Here is a 14,821-nt window from a genome sequence, read left to right on the forward strand (position 1 = left end):
GAGGTGTGAGTAGAAATGAGCTAGATTTATTACACTTCTGTAACTGATTACCAATAACTTGTTACAGTACATTATTTCACCATGGGTTAAGCTGGTTATTGTCTAACACTCTCTACTCATAATTCTTCCTGCTTCTATTTAACGTTTCTATTAAATTTTCTATTTAATGTTTAGTGCAGTATGTTGGGTGGCTTTTGTAAGGTTAGATAGCTTTCTCTCTAGAGCCTTGAGCTTAGCACTAGAGAGGTGTCAGTGTGGCAAAACTGAAATTTTGAATAGTTCATCTCATTTGGTCTGGATTTTTGTTAAAGCTTTAATTCAGTTTGCCTTCTGAACTCAGTCTGGTGTGCACGGGAAGTCCCAACTCATTTTCTTGGTATCATTTCCTTTATTAATAGAGAAAGCAAGAAGAAGGTAAAATTTGCAGAAATCATGAATTTTTTATTGAAGAGTTGCTGGTTTGGGGGTTCTTTTTTTCAGGACTAATTAGAGCAGGACCTTGAACTCCACAAACTTTATTCACATATCACTTTACTAATTTCCGAAAAGATTCCTCTACAGCTCTTCCTATTGTTTTCTTTTTCCACTGGAAGTCATTTGAATAGCAAAAACATAGATAACCCTTTTTCAACCGAATTGGCTTCCCAGAAGAGGTGGAGTGTTGCAACTGAACACTACTAGTTTGTTAAAATACTGGTAGGTTTAGAATCCAAGCTCTGTGAAATTTGATATATTTCAGTTACGTGCTTTTCAATATATAAATACTGATTCTTAGTACATGCTTGAGCGATACGTCAGTCAAAAGCAAAGATGAAGTTAAGAAAATGAATGAAGAATGTTCCTTCCTTTTTGCCATATCATTTCTGTTTGTTCTATTGTGGCTTTCAAGATTATCAATTCCTGAAAACTTTGCACTTGCATGACAGTCTAAAAGACATGAATTATAAGATAAAAATTGGAAAAACTTCAAAGTCTCTTGGCCCCTCCAGTGTCTAAAGATACTTTTTGGTATCCTCAAAGAGTAACTTTGCTACTAATTGTTTACAATATGTGTTATGTTTCAATGAATCTGCATCTTTCTGTTGGGATATTTTTACTGGTTGTTAGTCTCAATGCTGGATATTTTGTTTTGGCATAATCTAACTTGCTAATCTGTGCAGTTGTCTACTGTAAAACTCTTTCCTCCTGAACTTTTATTTCCACTTAGTCTTCTGAATCTGTCCACATGGCTTTTTCCCTCCTTTCTCCTTAGTTTCTCCATATTAACGTCAGTCCATGTTGCAATACCTTCCATTACCACTCTGAAGTGCGTAAACATGCTATTATGCTAATAGCTGTTCCTGGTGTCTTGGCACAGGTCTGTTCTACCGATAGTACTGGTTAAAAGCAATTTAAAACAACTTGTCAGCCCTACCCAGTGAGTGCTGGCAGTCACTCTGCCATTTCTTTCCTCCAGTTATTAAATGTAAATGTTCAACAATGTTCATTTTCTAACTTCAGAAAGCTTATAACTTCCGTGAGCCTGCAATACTGCTATGTATACCTGGGAGGATAAGGAGCCAGGAGAGATTTTTTGGCAATGATTTTATCTTTTCCACTTCCATCCTCCTCTCTTTTCCTTCCTCGCAAGGATCATACCAGTGTTCATACCCTTCTTGAGTCCTGTGAGGACAAAATGTCTTGTTCAGCCCATCCTTAATTACCAAAGCTGCTTTTGAAAGTGCCCTGTCATCCCTGGGGCGAAAATGCCTTTTCCTGTTGCCTTTGCCTGTTTGGGGCCAGTCCTGCCCAAATAATCAGGCACCAGTAGTGGGGGCTCCTTGTCGCTTTAGCCTTGAGAGGCTTGTCTGTGCCTGCTGAGCCTGATTTTGCTGATATTACTGCCCTTGGGAGACATCCTCTTCAGGGTAGTCTTGCTTTTTAGGAACTACTTTTCCTTTTCCCAGGCACCGGGCCTTGGGGACGTCCCTTATGCTCCTGTACCCAGGGAACTGGGCAGCAGCCTTTGAGGTCTGAAGGCGGGGATGATGAGTATAGAGTTCAAAGTCTCCTGGCCCCTCCAGTATCTGAAGACACTTTTTGGTATCCTCAAAGAGAAATGTTACTACAAATTATTTACACTAAATAGTTCCCCAAATGTGTAACAAGTAGTATCTGCATACAAAAACAGCTCACTGAAATATTTACTTATAATTATATTATATGGTATATATTTCCAAAACCAAAAAAGGTAGTGGGCAAGTTAAAGTTAAACAGCTCCTTTTCCCTCCCTTCTCCTCCCCCAATTCTCTGTTTAAAGGCTTTTAATAAATCTTTTATAAACAGTACCTCTCAGTTAATTCAGAATAATTAAAAACATTTTTTTGTCTTAACTGTTGGATATCAGTTCTGGCCTGCTGATATGATGATAGAAAATGTGATATAAAGATTTTTAATTGACAGTCTGTGCTGAATCACTACACCTGCTAGCTGGCAGGGACGACCTGTCCTGGCGATATTCCTGCTGGTTTGCCAGGTCCCTCAGTGGCCCTGAGGAAACCATAGTAGTTTTGTCTGCCAAATTTTTTCTCTGTAAACCAATGTATAAGCTGGCAGGGTACTGAAGTCTGATTCTTTTTTTTTTTTTTTTTTTTTCTCCTCTCACAGATCACTTGGCCTTATTTTTAATGTAGGTTTCTTTGCTTCATGTGTCTGTATCCACAGAGGAAAAAAAGCAGTAAATAATTTCTCCTTCACTGCTTTTATTTGATTTTCTAATTTGTGGTAATATGCCCAGGGCCTGAACCTTTTAAAAGTTGTTACATGCACCGCTTCAGGTCTTGCTCATGCTGACACTTTGGGCTCTTGACTTAACATTTCTCCATGGTTTCCCTGTGGTTTCTCCCATCTCTGGGATTTCCACCAAAAGAGTATTTAGGTATGAAATGGATCATTTCCTTACCCTCCATTCATTCACTTTTGCTACTTTCTTGTGCAGTTTCTCTCTAGATGAAACAGATGCTTCTTTCTTTTCACTGAACTATTCATAGGGCTGCGTGTGGTTGCAGGATTCACGTGGGCCAGCCTTCCCCTTACCGTTTGGGCAGGGCTGCCGTCGTCCCACGGTCCCTGAATTGGCCAGGTGCAGGCAGAGCCCGGGGCCAGGGGCGGCCGTGGGCACGCACTGCAGGCTCTGGGCAGCGCCGCGCAAACAGGCAAATATGTCAAAGTTTTCTTGAGACGTGGGATCACGTGTAATCTTAGTTCCTCAGTCTTCTCATTTGTACAATGGGAATAATAAACTTCCTCATACGGTTAGTGTTTGAGAAACTTTGGTGAAAACTCCTACAGGAATTGTTCATATAATACAAGAAAAAAATCATTGGAGACTAACTAAAAAGTAGGTGGTGTGCTGCATACTTTTCATTTTGCAAGCAAAGCTAGTACAGGCAGGCCGTTAGAATGAGAAATTGTGTCTTGCTTGAAGCCACCTTTTATTTCTTTAATTTTGTAAATATCTTGTCAGTTGTTCTAGGCAAAGCCATCTTTAAATTTCTATCCTATGTGACAAATGAAAACATTGCTGCCAGTCCCCAGACCTCTGAAGTCATGTGATGTCTCAGTAACCCAATTCTGTTTTACAAAGCAATATGCAGAGACTGTAGCATTTGACTATGAGGGCAAAATTTTAGAATCTGTTCCTGCTTGTAGATTTACAGGAGCAGGTTGCACTGCTGTGTTACAATCAGGCACAGAGCTTGGGATTGTAAGAGTTCTGCTGAGTTAATGTCCTACAAAAATTAGACCAAATTTTCAGCTGATAGGTTCAAGCATATCTGTATTAAAATCAATTAGTTTTCCCTTATTACATCAGCAGCAATAAATTCTTCAATATCACTGTGGGATAATTAATAATGTGGGATTATGATCTCTCTGTGGCAAAGTAGACAAAGAAAGGATCCAGAGGTAGAAAATGAAAATTTGATGACAACATTAAAGATAAAACAACAAATGGATAAGGAACTATTAGATTTAAAGAGATACCGTGTAAACAGAAATGTGATAGAAGCATATAAAGAACTGGTAATGTAGAACAAGGAAATGCAACATATCTGATGCAAATATGTCTCATATTTCAAGGAAATATTTCAAAGTAATATGCCTTGAAATCAAAAGAAAATTTTAATAAAAAAGTCTTTAAAAGTCACAAGCACTGTTTTGCAGAACACACAATTTTCTCATGGTACGCACTGCTTCTGGGGGAGTGGAGTTTAAGTTCAGTTAAACTAAGTGTATCTATATTTATAAATCTATATTATAGAACATATGCCCATGTGCTCCTCACACATCAAGCTTCTTATAAACACACTGTGAGATCAGTGAGATCCAGTGGGAGTACTAAGAACAAATACTGTCAGTGCACATAAAAATAGCAAGGATGTGCCTTTGCAGCATATAAGAAAGAAAATTTTGAGTTAAGGAATAAATTCTGTCCTTTTGATTTCAGAGGTGTTGGACCTTAGTACAGTGGATCTGATTCTGGCCTGCAAGGCAGCAAAGTTCAGTGTCTGTGAAGCAGATTTGATGGGTTTTGATGGGCTGGACTCGTGCCAGGCCTCCATACATTACTTGATCATTTCTTGTGAAATGCATTAAAGTATTCTCTTTTTTTAACTTAGGAGAAATATTTTGTTTGCGAAACACGTAGCTGCATATTCGCTTACACTTCCCAAGCATGTGAATGCATGGGGTGAGATGGATGACAGTAATTTTCACAGCTTAAGTTGCCACTTTATCACGAGGAAGCAAATAGGATCCATATGATGTACATGTTATTGCAAAGTATGTTCCTTCTGTAGCATTTGGCTGCAGTTAAAGCCCATCAAATCTCCTTTATGACTCCTTATATCTCAAGACTCTATTTGTGTCAGATTTAGGGTTTGTAATTCACTAGGGGCTGCATTCAAAACAACATACTCCAGACAGGAGACCAGCTGCTGGCTGCTGTCATGCTAGGATGGAAATTCAGGTGAAGAACATCCGCATAAGCAGGGAAAACTTCAATTCCTAGGAGATGTCTGATTCAAGAAAGAGTTTTTCTTTAATAATTCTTACTTAGTAAGAGTTACTGGAATTTGCTGTTCATTAATCTCATTAGCTCAGAGAAAATGCTTTGTTTTAGTGTGATTCATACTAGGAAAAACCCCATGTTTAGGCATGAAAGGCTAAGCAAAATGCATACAACTGATTAAAGAATATAGTTCTTTATTGGTTAAAGGACCTGTTGCATCCTGGTACTCTTTATACCGTATTTCTCGTAACAAAACAGATAGGGACACTAAGGCACTGTTTTGAATACACTGAAAATGATTAAAGATTGCCTGAAATACTGACTTGAAATTTCAGTGCTGAAAACATTTGGAAGCGGCTGCCATTTCCATGCATTAAGAAAGCAAAGATATTCATTCTTGGGAAAATATATTATCGTATCTGTAGATTCTCTGAGTTTTGGAAGTCTGTTGTCCATCTCGTAGCCTGTATCATTCAATTGAGGGTTCTGCTGGAAGGATCTATCTTTTAAAGAAATGATCATTTTGATAATGAGCTTTCTTGGGTCTCTACAGTTCTGCTTTGGTTCTCGTACTCTGTGCATCTGTGTCATAGTTTGAATGATGAAGCTGCTGAATGCGTGAGTGGGTGTACTCTGTTCGGTGTGTCCTGCATCACCTCTGGGCACGAGGATACGAGTTTTCTGCAGCTGCCCTCCCAGAACCTGCGCTCAGGGCTCTGTAAGTAAGTAGGTGGAATTATTGTATATTACAATATGCTGATACATTTGAAAAGAGGTTACTATAACAATAGGTTTTTTAGAAATGAAGGTTGTCAACTGTGCTTCATGTCTGCCATGGCCAAAAGCTAGCCTAGTATGATACACAGCCAGCAATGATAGGCTTTTTTGCAGGGTTTAGTAACCTGAATTTCTGCTACAAAAAGATTTTACAGCTGCCATATATCTTGATGAGGATAATCTATAGACAATTTATCTCTCTAATCTAATTTGGCAGATTATTTGCTGAGCTCTTTTTTATGTATTTTATCCTTACATGCACAGTATGTACTGTAATCCCAATTTACAATTAAACTTTTTTTACCAATATAAAAATTGAAACTGTGCTTTTGAATGCCATGCTAACCCCTGGCTTGGGTGACAAAACAGCATGGTCCCTTCAGATGAAACATTGCCCGCTGCTTTCCTTCGGTACTGCCTGAGAACAGCAGCCCCAGTTTTGCAGTCATGGCACCAGCATGGTCCCAGAAAAGCATTTTGGGAGACATTGCTTGCGTGGCACTGCAACATGCTCTACTCACTAGTTTGGACTGTCATATCTTAACCTCTATAGTTATGTAGGAATATGTAACAATATAATTTGTTGGAGGTAGAGTTGCAGCTTGCATTATTTTCTCCCTAGCAGAGGTCTTCTGTTCTGCTACCACTGGAGAACATTTCAAGTGGTTAATAGAAAATCCAGTCTCTTTTCTGGGAGCTAGTTATCTATGGCTCATTTGCTCACATCACATCAGCTTTTAGAATATTTTCATTCATTTTCAAAGTATCTGAAAAAGGCAATAAACTACCTTAATTCCTCTCCCTCCCCTGCCACACGCACAGGTACCATGCAGCCTTGCAGCTGCACGGCGTCGGCATCGTGTGGTTTTGGGCTGCCTGTACAATGCAGACAGGTCAGGAATGTGAGATGGAGCGCTGGCACTGATTTCTGAGAAATTGTGAAACAGTTAGTGATTTTTAGCTGAAAAGAGAATAGAGGCGAGGTGTTGTGGTAATCTCCATTTAAAAAATGAATGCTCTGGGAATGCAGGGGGAGGAGAATGAAAGGGATAGGAGGAGGGTGAGGGGAACCTTTGGGTACACTTAGACTATCAAATTACAGACAGCTTAGTGAAAAACGAGTTATGAACTATTCTAGGGAGCAGTAATACAATAGAGAGAAAAGATGTAATAAAACATTTCTGCATTTGAAGAAAGCATCTTTGTTGCTTACCTGAACTTAAGTTTAATTTTGTTTTGAATATTGAAGGAAATTATGCATCATGTGACAACAGGGCTTTTCAGATGCTTCTGGCAGTTTGCATGTGAAGTAACTCCTTAATCAGTGATAATTCATTCAGAAAATCTTGTAGGCATGGGACTCCTGCAATGAGATCACATACTTTTTGGGGAGACATAGTCCTAGTCTAGAAAAAGATGGCATTGAGCTAATTTTGAATCATTCTGATCTGGCATTTCAGTGGAAGTTGTGTGGTAGCTCTGAATGGCAGGTAGGTAAGGGTGTCTGCCAAAACACCTGAGTCTGAGTGTGGAAATGTCTTTCAAGCTGTTCTGCACATGAGAAACTACAGCTTTTAGTGTTGAAATTTTAATTCTCACAGAAAACAAGCAAAGTTGTAACTGGGAACTTGCTTCCACATTCAAATGAAGAAAATGTGGATTTAGAGTTGAGGTTGGACTCCTCTCTAATTACCGTTCTTACAGCACGGAAACAACCGAGGTGGATGCTCTTGGAGATTGTCGCTGAGAGTAGAGATGAATCATTAAATTCGTAGGAGCATTCAGCACTCCCCTTTGTGTGTACATATTCTTGGCAGCTGAAAAAGTGCTGCCCTCGTAAATGAGTGTATTCCTAACAGGCAATATCTGATCACAGGATGAACAATTGCAGTATATTATATTTTATTGTCAATCTCTTCACTTAATTGCTTTTTTCTTTTTTTAAACAAAGGCTATAATAGCAAGTTTAATTTGAACTCAGTTTATTTTTTTTAACACATACTGTTGAATGTACTGAAAATCTGTGAGTAATTAATGAATTTTTTAATTTAGAAGTTAATTACTACTACAGATCTATTAATTTTGTGACAGACACGCCTAATGTAGTCTTGCAATTTTTTAGGAATTATTTAAACCAGCAGATAGCCTTCTGCTTTTTTAGATTCTCTATTAAGCTAGGATTTGAAATACCTCAGAACAAAAGGTTTCTGTAACAAATTTTTGAAATGCAGAAGTGCTTTAAAATATGTATCGAGTCACATATAGGAACTCATGACATTCTAACCTGCTTGTTGCTTTGAGGGGCAGCCAAAATTTCAGTACAAAGTTTCGATATCTGTGCTTGCCAGAGAGGTGATTTGTGGCTTATCTGGAACAAAATTGGGCATGTAAATGGGGTTGCTCGCTACTGCTGAAATCCTGCCCAGCTTAAAGCACATCACTCCTACAACATGCACAGCAAGCTCAGGCAGGTGTGTGTCCAACAGGAGAGGGGAGGTTGTGGCTATTGTCTGTGGACATCCCTGTGCCGTGTCCCTTCCATGCTGTCAGAACACGCAGAATGGCTCTCCTGGCGTGACTGCAGCAAGTGTCCTGAGCACGCAGTGAGTTAAAAAGTTGTTGTTATGAGAAGTGGCAGAAAAACTGCAGTCATGGGTTAAGAGAGCTGGTTCAGCTTTGCTGATGGAAGTAAAAGCTTTGGTTTGCTCCTCAATCAGCAGATCTGACTGCGTATGGGCAGGGAGCAGATTTGCTGCAAGATTTTGTTTTATTATTTTATTCCATTTTATTTAAAATTTTTCATGATTGGTTTTTACTTTGGTACTATGTTTAAATAGGTTTAAGGGCATTGTTTTTAGCACACCTGGAGTGAACATAACCCAGGGAAATCCATGGGAAGCATCGCACTATCATAGTGAATGTTTTGTTGCAGCAGCTGAAATCTTATATTTTGATGAGGGAGAGGGCACCATCACTTCAGTTCTGTGAAATCTCTCTGGGGATCATTATTATGTTTGCCTATTCAGTTTTTAAGACAGGTAGAGCATTAATGAATATTGGGAAGAAAACATGATCTGATACCATTTTAAGCACTTTACCAAAACAGTAAGAAAACTTTCGTTGAACCATCTGATACGATTTCTGAGACTATGCAATAAAGCTAGACTAGCTTGTGGACTGGTTCAGGGCCAGGAGGTAACGTGTCATCAAGTGGAGATCCTTCCATTTATTGGTTTATTTTTGCCCTTCCACAGAGGCTGGCCAAATAAAATGTTTTCTTCATGCCTTGCTCACCAATCTGGTGTTTTCAGCAATTTGCACTCCGTCTCTGGGGTTACAAGTGTCAGTCAGTTGCAATAAAGTGTCATTTTTGCCGATTCTGTGTTTATTGAGAGATCTCAGATATTTAGTGCCCAGTTTCTTGGACCTGTGTCTTGGATGAGCCATGTGGCACACATGCTCAAGAGCTGTGAGCTGTGAGATAAATGTGTATAGCTGATCCCTGCACAGCAGTAATAAAATATACAGCTAAGGATAGTCTCCTGGCCACTGACTGGCAAGTTCAGCTAACTTTATTTATGTTTCTTGCTTGATGCAAATTTTTGGTCTTTATGATTCAGAGGACAACTTGAAAATGTTGTCCAGGTGAACTGTTATGAATCAATAGCCAAATAACAGGAATCTTGGCTTTGTTACTCATAGAAAAATCCTTGCAGTTTTTAATAGCTTTCTTCACTTGTTTTCTTTTCAAGGAAAATGGCAAAAATCTGTGATTTTTTTGATTGCTTAAGCATGATGTTACTGCAACTGCTGTTTCTCCACAACCTTCTGGGAAGTGGGCAAATTAGATTCTGGTCTGGCATCAAAAGTGCAGACACAGAGATCCAACAGCTGAGAAGTCCTACTATATGCTGTCTGCTCTTTGACATGAATCCAGGATGTTTCCTGGAGCCTTTTGGGGAATTTGTCAAAAAATTCCAGTGGCAAGATTGCTCCTAGTACAGCTTCCCCAGGCCAGGTTAAGGTGAAGCTGTGTAATGCCCCAGTACCCTTTTGGGTTTTGAAGCAAGCAGTGTGTTGAACGCTGGACAGTTAGGCAGCTAATAAACATTAAGCAGTTTAAATAGAAATGGGGTGCAGAGGATTTTGGGATTGTGTTCTGCACCTTGACTATTATACCGTGTTAGGAATTAATGACTGTATTACCATTCTTCAGTGAGCCCCAGGATAATAACTGTGTGAGCTTAATTACCTTCAAGGTAATATTTGGGGTTTTTTTCCTTTTTAATCAGACCAATTTTGTAAATGTCAAGCAGTCTGGGACTAAGGAATGACTCATTTTGTGTCATTTTATATCATTTGGTAACTACGATTATATCTTTCCTGAGTGTGATCAGTTAGAAAACTTGAAAAACAGTGCTGTTTTCAATTTAGGCAAGGTAGTACCATAGCAGCATTTAGTAATCCTTTAAGATTTCTGGAGCCAGAATGGTGTTAGGATCCCATAAAGTTTAAAGATGCACAGTGTAGTGGAAATGATGTAAAAGCTCAAAATTAAACAGGATACTTCAGTTGCATTTTGGAAGTTAGAGATGCATCTGGCCTTTTTCACTTGCTATGTGGGAGTGTTGGGATGCAGTTTTGTTTGGGGCATCCTGTATTCACTGCCTGCAATTGCCTTTGCAAGATGAATGTGCAAAATTCAGCTGAAACTGCCAAGCCACTTGTGAAGTACCACAGGGGCATTATGTTCTGAAAAACCATGACCAAAAAACAAGTAGAGCAGCTAAAACATTACCTATGGTAGAGAGAACATGATGTGCAATTTAAACATCAGTAGTAATTCATGTAAAAAAAGAAAATACTTACAATCTGTCTTAGACTCCTGTCTATAACTTGGATGAGGGAGTGGAAGAGATGATTCCAGAAAAGTTTTGTGGGGCACACTGGATAGTCTGGCTTTAGTGCGACAAATGGCTTAAAAGTTAATTTACCAAAATTAGTTCTTATAGTGCAGTTTGGACTTTTTGTTGGGTGAAAGAGGAGGAGATGGGGAAGAAGGAAAAGACCAGGTGGGTGTGCAGCACTGTTTGAGACTGGTGGGCAAAGGGAGATTTATGGAATAGGTCTCCCTGGCTAGAAGAAATTCTCCCTGTCCCATGGTCTCCAAAAATGGCCATCAACATAGGGAGGATTTCAAGAATTATAGTGGAAATGTGCTGGCTGAAAAGATGGTTGAGGAGAGTTGAAATTTACTATTACTACCTGTAGTAAGGGAGCTAATATATGCAGACTAAAGCTGATGGTGTGGTAGTGAAATACCTACAAAAGCAAACTGAGATGGACTTCCACACTATTCTGCCATTCTGAGTTAGAGCTGATGCTTTCAGAATCCAGAAATATTCATTCTGCAGCATCCCCAAAGTGGGGACAGAGCAGTCTGCCATACAAATTATGTCCCTATCTCACCCTTACCTTATGGCAGAAGAGAAAGGATCAGTAAAAAGACATCAGTGGAGCCCAACCAAAACCAGCTAACAAACCATGTTAACTCACATTTTAACATCAGAGCAGTTATTAGGTACCAAAGTCATGATCTAGCTTTGAGACTCTGCCTCCAGTTCAAAGCATTTTCTCAAATGAGTGATAATGTCTTTGTCATGTCTCTGCCCTGTACTCTAATTCTTAGACTAAGTCCAAGTTTGGGGATTTTAGACTGGCTAAGTAACTAATGAACCATGCCCATGTTTGGAGTCTGACATTGCTGATGAGCTTTGCAGTAAAGAATTGATTCTTCACCAGCTTCAGAGCATGTGACACCTGCTGCCATCCCTTAAGCAATAAATGAAAGAAGGGGTTTATAACAGATGCTTTAGAAGGTATTTTCATAATGTACTCTTTTATGTTTCCTTCTACACTCTCTATTAAAACAAAGTTTTTAAGCTGTTTTCTTTTCAGGCAGGTGACAAGTGAATCAGTAAGTAAACATACAGATGCAGACAGTTTGACAGCCCATGAAGACAACAGTCCAGGGTACCAATGGCAAATCTGATTTGTACTCTGCAAAATCCTGAATTCCTAGAAACAGTTGCATAGTCCTGGAAGTTTCTTGTTTAAAAGTAACCTTTCCCTGTGTTGCAAGTGAGTGTCAGCAGCTGCAGCTCAATACATGGCCAAATATGAGGACTGGAATTTGAATTTTGTTTTCACTTTGAGTTCTCTCTTCATTATCCATCAGCACTGCAGTTCTCATGGCCCTCTGCCCTTGGTTTCCTGTGATTTCTGAATGACTCCTGTCCCTTCAATGGCTGCATAATTCCTGCCTCTGCTTTGATAATATCATTTTGGTGAAGGCCTGCTCAAACTGTTTGTGGCTTTGCCACTAATGCATTAAGTGGCTATTAAATCCATGATGCTCTAGTACGGGATTTCACTCCCTGTTCCAGCTGAGTGTTTCTGTGCAGAGAAATTGGTGCAGCTGGTGCTGAAGACCCACTGTAAATTTCTCTGCAGTTCCTGTGAAGCGTGTCTGTGGTTTGGTTTGGTAGTGGTAAGGCAGGAGCTGCCTGGTGTGCCCGAGTCCCTGCCTCAGTGGCACAGCAGTGCCACGGTTCCCTTTGAGCTTGCTGCTGGGCGTGCTCTCCGGCATGCAGAACTTACATTTTCATCACCCCAACTGTTGCCAAACAGGCTGATTAATCAATATGTCTATAGTCATTTCTGCATCTCCTTACTGTGTGTTAACACAGTAAAAGCTAATTAGGAGTTCAGCAGAGTATAAGATTAGTTGAAATTGTTCCCTTGAAAGTGCATTACTTCAAAATTATTTTCACTTGTTCAGAGTCTGTGCCGTTTTGAATGTCCTAAAGAAGTTATTGTTTAGAAGTCATCTGTCTAGAATCACGTAACAGCTCAAGGACCTGCTATAAATTCTCTTAATGTAATCAGGAGGATGGGATTAGACAGCTTTCCCAGCTGCAAGCTGGTAATGCTTGCACTGAAAGGACAGATGATCCCAAACCAGCTGATATTCTGAAATCCAGAGGTAGAGAAAGAAATTCTTGAAGGGATTTTCATTCTGAGTACCTTAAACTTTTTTTTTACACTTCACAGTCCAGTTTCTTCTTCCCTTTTTTTTTCTTTTTTTTCTTTCTTTCTGTGGAAATCTGTTGCTTCTTCATGGTCTTTTACAGTTTGCTATGATGGCTGTGGCTCGATGCCAGCTGGGTACACAGCCTGACTTGCTGTGAGACAAGACTGGGGACCGTTCCAAATAGCTGGCAACTACAAATATCTGCAAAACAGAGACAGGCAACCTTGTTGCCAGCTGTCTGTCTGACAGAATGCCATCTTGGGTTATATGTACAGTAGAGAATGAATTAAACAAATGTGAGTGGTTTTTGTTTGTGTTGGTTTTTTTAAGCCAACTGAGCTGAAGAATCAGAGTTTTGACAGCTTATATAGGATTTAAGAGGGATACACACTATGGCTCATGCTTCACTCTTCAACAGATTGAAGATCTTTGTAGTGATCTTCACAAAACCAAGGTTATTATTCTTATTTATGTTTTGAGAACAAAATAATTTACATGTAGATGCTCCATAATATAGAGGATTTTCACATAATTATAAAGCAATTTTATTCATTGGAAGGGAGGGAGGAGTTTACGATGAATATGCATTAAATATAAATAAACACTAATAAATGGGAAATTGCACTTAACACTGTGTGATGGTGTGTATTAAGACAAAGAAATATTTTCTGAGTGCTGGAATGAATGGGGAATTCAGTTGCACTTAGAAGTTAAGTTGATTGTTTTAAAAACTGAAAACCAAGTTTCTTTGTCATCAAACTATGTTTAAAAACAAGTTAAAACATTTAAAACAGTGTGCCGAGTGGGAGGTGCTGTCTCATCATCTAATTGTCTACTTCCTACTACACTGAAATCTAATCCGAGGGGCATCTCCCATCCTCTGGGAGGAATGTGTCTAGGCCATTACCTCAGCTGTTTGTATTGACAGAAAATATTTTTACTGCTACTTTTGTCTGTTTTCTTTTGTTTTATCTACAAGGATTAGTTACAGGAAGGTACAGGAAAGTTCCTACATTTACAATAGGAGCCAAGAGATACATAAAGGCAAGTATATAGCCATATAGTGTAATACGGGAATTGTCAGGAGATTCAGGGTAATAATAAGCAAACTCTATGGGCAAAAGTCTTTAGTGCTGGTTAGTGTACAAGACAGATGCAGTTCTGAAACAGTAGCCCCACTTCATATGTGGGCATAAAGATTTTAAAGACCTATTGACTGAAATGCAGGTGAGAAAAGCTTCAGTTGCTGTAGGATTGCATCTAATGAAGAGATCACAGTTTCTGAGAATTATGTGTCTTGTCAGTGCCAGTAACACAACTAGGATGTTTTAGGATGTTTTGAACACTAAACCCCAAGGACCCCAGAGGTTTTTTACTACCTTTACTCTGGGCTTGGACTTGGTCCAGACTTTGGATTAAGATCCATCTCTTGAATTGGCCAGTCCAAACATTTCTGAAGTCTGAAATGCAGAACCAAAGTGGAATTAGGAGTGTTTAACTTCAGCTATTCTCTGGTGGTAGCTGCAGGTCTCTCTCAAAGGACTGTAAGAGGTGTTTTTCCCTGTAGATATCAGTATAGGAACTGACAACATAAGGCTATACCATCCTTCTCAAAGCAACGAGTCACTTTCTGTTTAAAAATCTCCTCTTTCATCCTGAAGTATTACTTCAGTTCTGCTTATCCAATTATCAATTGCAATTATTGCTTGAACTAGCAGAATTATAATCCTCTGAGGTGCTGGTGTCTGAGGGGCCAGGAAGGCAACGAAAACTCCAATCAGGGTGGTGTGAAAGCTCCCAGGTAGAGCTGCGGGGTGACTTAGCAGCAGCGTGAGCAGCACCACAGATGAAGGGTGTGGGCTGGAGCAGCTGCTCCTGCTGCAGGATGGGGACAAGGACAA

At 39.5% G+C, this 14,821-nt stretch overlaps 1 protein-coding gene and 1 long non-coding RNA gene across 5 annotated transcripts in view; one reads left to right on the forward strand and one right to left on the reverse strand.

The window, feature by feature from the left end:
• The window catches only part of SMYD3 (SET and MYND domain containing 3), a 430,287-nt gene that overhangs the window by 188,892 nt on the left and 226,574 nt on the right, over positions 1–14,821 (forward strand). The gene's annotated exons all lie outside the window — the stretch shown is intronic.
• Positions 421–6,122, reverse strand: LOC138688642 (uncharacterized). Its single transcript, XR_011327524.1, has 2 exons — positions 2,942–6,122; positions 421–2,087 (listed from the first exon to the last, which is right to left on the reverse strand). It is a non-coding gene; the product is annotated as an uncharacterized lncRNA (long non-coding RNA).

The sequence above is a fragment of the Haliaeetus albicilla genome, chromosome 13 (assembly GCF_947461875.1).
Source record: "Haliaeetus albicilla chromosome 13, bHalAlb1.1, whole genome shotgun sequence".
In the NCBI taxonomy this organism is placed as follows: Eukaryota; Metazoa; Chordata; class Aves; order Accipitriformes; family Accipitridae; genus Haliaeetus; species Haliaeetus albicilla.